Below are 6,203 nucleotides of genomic sequence, written 5' to 3' on the forward strand. Positions count from 1 at the left end.
TAGCCCCTTATTCTGCCCTGAGTTTTTGCTGAATAAAGGGGAAAATATAGACCAGGAAGGTGGAAGGCAACGGCCTGGTCTTCTTTCCTTCACTTTTTGCTCTTGACTAACTTCATTTGCATGTCAATCAAAGGGGATCTTAGAAGAGAAGTAGCTTAATAGCCCATAGAACTCTTGTGTTTTCTAGTGGAGTTTCTTCCCCTTTGGCAGATCACCCAAAAAAGATGATGGGGACACAAAATGCCAATTGGGAATGTAAAAAAGGAGTTAAAAGGTATCTTCTAACTCTGTCATATAACAATCTGAGACTATGGTCTTTGAATCAGTACCAAACATTTGTTATTAGGTTGTTTTGTGTCCAACTCTTCATGACCCAGTTTGGAGTTTTCTTGGCAAAGATACTGGAGTGGTTTGCCATTTCCTTCTCCAGATCATTTTACAAATGAGAGACTGAAACAAACAGGGTTAAATGACCAAACATAGTCCTCCCCATATTTCAAAGTCCATTTCAAATGCCCTCTCCTCCTTGAAATCTCTTCAATGAATCTTTCTCAGTGGGTTACCTATCTCCCTTTAAAACTTTGCCTATTTTGTACTTTTATATTTTTAATTAATAAAAATTCACCTTCTCCCCCGACACCCTTCCACCATTAAAATAGAAAGGAAAATAAAACCATTCTTATATCCATAGTCAATCAAAATAAACTCTCCCATTGGCCATGTCCAAAATATAGATGTGGATAGACGGAGATAGAGATATGCTTCCTGAGTCCTTCACCTTTCTTTTAAAATTTTCTTTTATTCTGAACTTAATGAACACCACAAAAAAATTTCCACACGCAAAAAAATTGAGCACTTAAAGAGGATCAGGGCATGATGAGTGAGATGAGCAGAACCAGAAGAACATTGTACACAGTATCATCAACATACTGATCACCTACTGTGATGGACTATATTCTTCTCACCAATGCAATGGTACAGAAGAGTTCCAGGGAACTCATGATAGAAGAGGATCTCCAAATCCAAGAAGAAAAAAAAAACTGTGGAGTATAGATGCTGATTGAACCATACTATTTCTTTTGTTTTGGGTGCTGTTGTTTTTTTTTTTTTCCTATTTTGAGGTTTTGCATTACTGCCCTGATTTTTTCTCTTATAACAGGATTAATGCAGAAATAGGATTAATGTTATTATGGATATATATATGTGTGTGTGTATATATAGATATATGTATATGTATATAGATATAGATATATAGATATAACCTATATCAGATTACCTGCTGTCTAGGGTAGGGGGGAGGGAGGGGAGGGAGGGAGAAAAATCTGAAATTGTAAAGCTTGTATAAACAAAAGTTGAGAACTATTTTTACATGTAACGGAAAAAAATAAAATACCTTATATGTTAAAAAAAAAAAAAAAAAAAGAGGATCAGGGCAGCTAGGTGGTGCAGTAGACAGAGTGCTGGGCCTGAAGTAAGGAAGACCTGACTTCAAATGCAACCTCAGAAACTGACTAGCTGTGTGACCCTGGGCAAGTCATTTCACCCTGTTTGCCTCTGTTCCTCATCTGTAAAATGAGCTAGAGAAGGAAATGGCAAACCACTCCAGTATCTTTGCCAAGAAAACCCCAAATGGGGTCATGAAGAGTCAGACATGACTGAAAACAACTAAACAAAATTTAAAAGGTTTATATGAAATTGCAAATCCCTATTACACACAGCCTGCAATTTTGCACCTTTGTAAAGCATTCATCTCGATGTATTACTTTGTCTTCCAGTTATTTGTGTACATGTCATGTCCCTCTACTTAACTGTACCTCTACAAGGCAAGGGCCTGTTTCTTAGCTAAACTTGACATCTTTCCCTGCATCCTGGCATACATAGCACAGTGTTCTGCATGTTGTAGATTACTGCTTGTTGAAACGAACTGACCTTAAATCCTAGCTCTGTCAATTTTTCACAGTGTAATCTTGGTCAAGTCATTTTGCCTCAGTTTCTACATCTATAAAGTGAGGATGATAACAATACTTGGAAGCAGATATAATACAGTTAAAGAAGTGAAAATTTTGGAGGCAAAATATCTGAATCATGATCCCAGCTTAACTACTTCCTGGCTGTGTGACCATGGGCAAGTCACTTTCTCTCCCTTGTTTCCTCATCTTTAAAATGAAAGGGTTGGCCTAGATCAATGATATAAAATTCAAGGATCAATGGGGACCACTAAAACATGTTTAAGGGACTGCATATTGATTCAGAAAACCACATATTAATATTATCTGCTTCTATTAAGTTTTATTTTATTATTTATTATTTTATTTTGTTAAAAAATGTCCCAATTACATTTTAATCTGATTCATGTCACACTGGAGTATTGCTGGAGGCAATTTAGTGTGTCTGGAACTTCTAGAATAGGTGACTTCTGAGGTCCCTTTCAGCTCTCAGTCTATGATCCTCTGTTGTTGTTGTTGAGCCATTTAAGTCACATCTGATTCTTCATGACCCCATTTGGGGTTTTCTTGGCAAAGATACTAGAGTGGTTTACCATTTCCTTCTCATTTTACAGATGAGGAAACTGAGGCAAACAGAGTTAAGTGACTTGCCCAGAATTATATAGCTAGTGTCTGAGGCTGGGTTTAAACTCAGGAAAATGAGTCTTCCTGACTCCAGGGCCAGTACTCTATCCACTGCATCACCTGCCTAAGATCCTTTACTATACTCAGAATGTATGATCCTTTACTACTTACCTTACAGTGTTATTTTGAAAATCAAAAACTCTAAAAGACATTCTACAAATGTTATCTATTATTAGTATTCTATCACCATCATATACTTGCCAAAAAGAGGTATTCTAGTAGGAAGAAGATAAAAAGGTCACTCATATAGACTCAAACTGAGATACCATCTGACTTAAGCTTTGGCTTGAGTCTTAAAGAAATTGTCAAAAACTGGTGATAAGAATCAACACCACCACAGCCTGGCAACCCCCAAAATAACATATTAAATGGTTAGCTTCCAAATGCTCAGCTGGAGAAGGATGAAATACAAATTTTAATCTTTCAGTTCTAAGCCTATCTGAGAAACAGTTTTTTTTCTGATTTAAAAAAAAAAAACAGCTACCACAGGAAGGGCTTGGGTACACCACAAGTCTCACACTTCAGTACCAAAAAAAAATCTGCTTCCCAAGTACACAATACATAGATGCATTGTTAGACAGCAGTTCAGAAAAAAAAAAGATGTGGGAGTTTTAGGGTACTGCAATTTCTATGAGTCAGCAGTGTGACAGGGAAGCCAAAAAAAAAAAAGCTGATTGATCTTGGGACTCCATTAAGAGGTCCATAGATTGCAAAACTAGGCAGGTGATAGCCTCACTTTATTCTGCCCTGGTCAGACCTCATCTAGTTATTGAATTCAATTCTGGGTAACCCATATTGAGGAGGACATAGATCACCTAGAGAGGAAGAAATAGGATATTGACTTGAGTCAATGTCAAATGAGAATCCTTTGAAGTATCTTGGCATATTTAGCCTGGGGAAGAGAAGATACAAGGGGAGCATGATAAGTGTCTTCAAGTTCTTTTGAAGGGATATTATGTGAAGAAAAGATTTGCCTTTTTTTATTTGGCCCTGGAGAGAAAAACCAAGAGTAATGCATGGAAGCCTCCAAGAGGCCAATTGAACCTTGATGCCAATAATTGGAGCTGTCCAAAAGTGGAATGGAATGCCTTGAGAGGTAGTCAGTCTTTTTTTTTTTTTTTTCTTGCCGGGCAATAAGGGTTAAGCGACTTGCCCAGGGTCACACAGCTAGTAAGTGTCAAGGGTCTGAGGCCAGATTTGGACTCAGGTCCTCCTGAATCCAGGGCCCGTGCTTTATCCATTGTGCTACCCAGTTGCCCCCAAGGTAGTCAGTCTTAAGCAGAGTCTGGACAACTTGTCGGGTATGTTTAAGTAGGGATTCCTTTTCTGTATGGATTGGATTAGATGGCCACTAAAGGCCCTTCCAACTCTCAAAAATTGTGTGAATTAAACATTACAAAATGTGCTCATTTCAGTTGAAGGACGGTATAGATTTAATCTCGGAGCACTCACTGCCTTCAAGCTGTGTCCTCGAGGTCCCACTCACTGACACTTACCTTCTTCCTCCCAAGCAATACCTGGTAGTCAGTTCTTCCAATGGAATGTTGAAGCACAGTCTTGAAGCCTTCCTTCTCCCTGTTTTCCACCCTCTCCCCCCCAAAGGAAATTCCGAAGGAAAGGTCATTGGCCTCATTCATCTCTATCCCAGTCCTCTTCACCCTGATTTCTATCCTAGTAAATTTTCTCAGCTCTGGGGGAATTACAGGCTGACTTGAGACCCTCCCTGTCAGAATGAATTAGGATCTTGCAAGAAAAATTCCATCCTCTTAATAACTCCTATTTCTCTAGAGCAGAGGTTCTTGACCTGGAGTCCATGAACTCATTTTTTAAATGACTGTATCTCAACATAATTGGATTCCGTTGTAAGCCTATGTGTTTTATTTGTTAATTTACATTGTTCCGAACAGGGGTCCAGAGGCTTTACCAATTACCAAAAGAGTCCTTTCAACACATTAAAAAGAGGTTAAGAACTTCTTGTCTAGAACGTGAAGGTCTACAGAGCACTATCTCTATCACAATAGCCCTGTGAAGTAGATCGTGCAACTCTGCAATGGTTATTTCTATTTTTAAATTTTTTCAAAGAATAAATATTTATTTTCTCTACTCCCCACCACCCCCCAACTGAAAAACCCCACATGCACACCCTTGAAACAAATATTTATAGTCAAACGAAACAAATGTCCATATTGGTTGTGTCCAAAAATGTGTGTCTCATTCTGTATCTTGATTCTATCATTTCTTCTGTCAGGAGATGAGTTGATATTTTATTTACCCCATCTTATATTGAAGAGGTTTTATAGGGAATCCGTACCACCTTGATGAAGCTTCAGGAAGATGAGCCTTAGTTTGGAACTTTTATTACATCTCCTTGAGGAAAATGTCTACATACCTGCTGGTGCCCCTTTGAGAGGGTTAAAGATATTTTTATGGGCTTAGATACATATCAACCTACTGACACTTTCACTAAGGAAGAGTGATTCAGTTTCAGCAGCCAAGGGGCAATTTGACTGACTTGGATTGTTGTTTGTTCCTCCTTCATTTTTCAAAGGGGACAGTGACATCACCAGGTGATGTCTTTACTTGCACATGATGTCATAGATTAGAACTACCCCCCTTTGCCTGGTCTATTAAAGAGAGTTTTGAGGCAATGGAAAGATTGTATTGCTCTGGTTGCTGAGATCCAGAGGGAGTGCTGATAATAAACAGGAACGAGAGGAATGGAGCAGAGAGAAAGGCTTGCCTAGGTGAGTGAGTAGGGGGAGTGGAAAGTGGGGGGGACTGATGTACTGGTGGGAGATCCAAAGCCTCTATCTCACATAACCTCCTCCTTCAACTAGCAGTTAATGACAGCTTAAGACAACAATGAAGCAGACCTCACCCACGGTGCTGAAGAGATGCTTTGTCATGGAGCCACACTCTAGGAAAGTCTAGGGCCATATAACCAATTTCCTAAATGATTTCCAGAACTTGATCTTATAGAGAGAGAAGAGGAAGTTCTACACAGTTCCGGTCCCATAGAGAGAAGAGGACTGACACGTGGCCCCAAAGCTTCACAAGCACACAGTGAGCCACAATTAATGAAGACCAAAGACCTAGTCTTTTACCCACTGGCACTACTATGTTCTTTGGACAGTGCAGGTCCAATAGTAAGGGGCCTGCCTCTCTATTACAACTTTAAGTTCATTTCCTTCTGAGAGAATTCTACTCTAAGGATAGCTACTACAAGGCTGGAAACCTGTATAAAGGTCCCATGTATGAATGTGGGGCTCAGAGGGAAAGGAGAGAAGACTTGTATAACTAGGAGTGTAATTCTTTTTCTTTTTCTTTCTTTCTTTCTTTCTTTTTTCTTTCTTCTTTCTTCTTCTTTCTTTCTTTCTTTCTTTCTTTCTTTTTTTTTTTTTTGCAGGGCAATGAGGGTTAAGTGACTTGCCCAGGGTCACACAGCTAGTAAGTATCAAGTGTCTGAGGTCATATTTGAACTCAGGTCCTCCTGAATCCAGGGCCAGTGCTTTGTCCACTGTACCATCTAGTTGCCCCCAGAGTATAATTCTTTTTTTTAGTATAATTCTTTTT

This window comes from Dromiciops gliroides, chromosome 6, assembly GCF_019393635.1.
Source record: "Dromiciops gliroides isolate mDroGli1 chromosome 6, mDroGli1.pri, whole genome shotgun sequence".
In the NCBI taxonomy this organism is placed as follows: domain Eukaryota; kingdom Metazoa; phylum Chordata; class Mammalia; order Microbiotheria; family Microbiotheriidae; genus Dromiciops; species Dromiciops gliroides.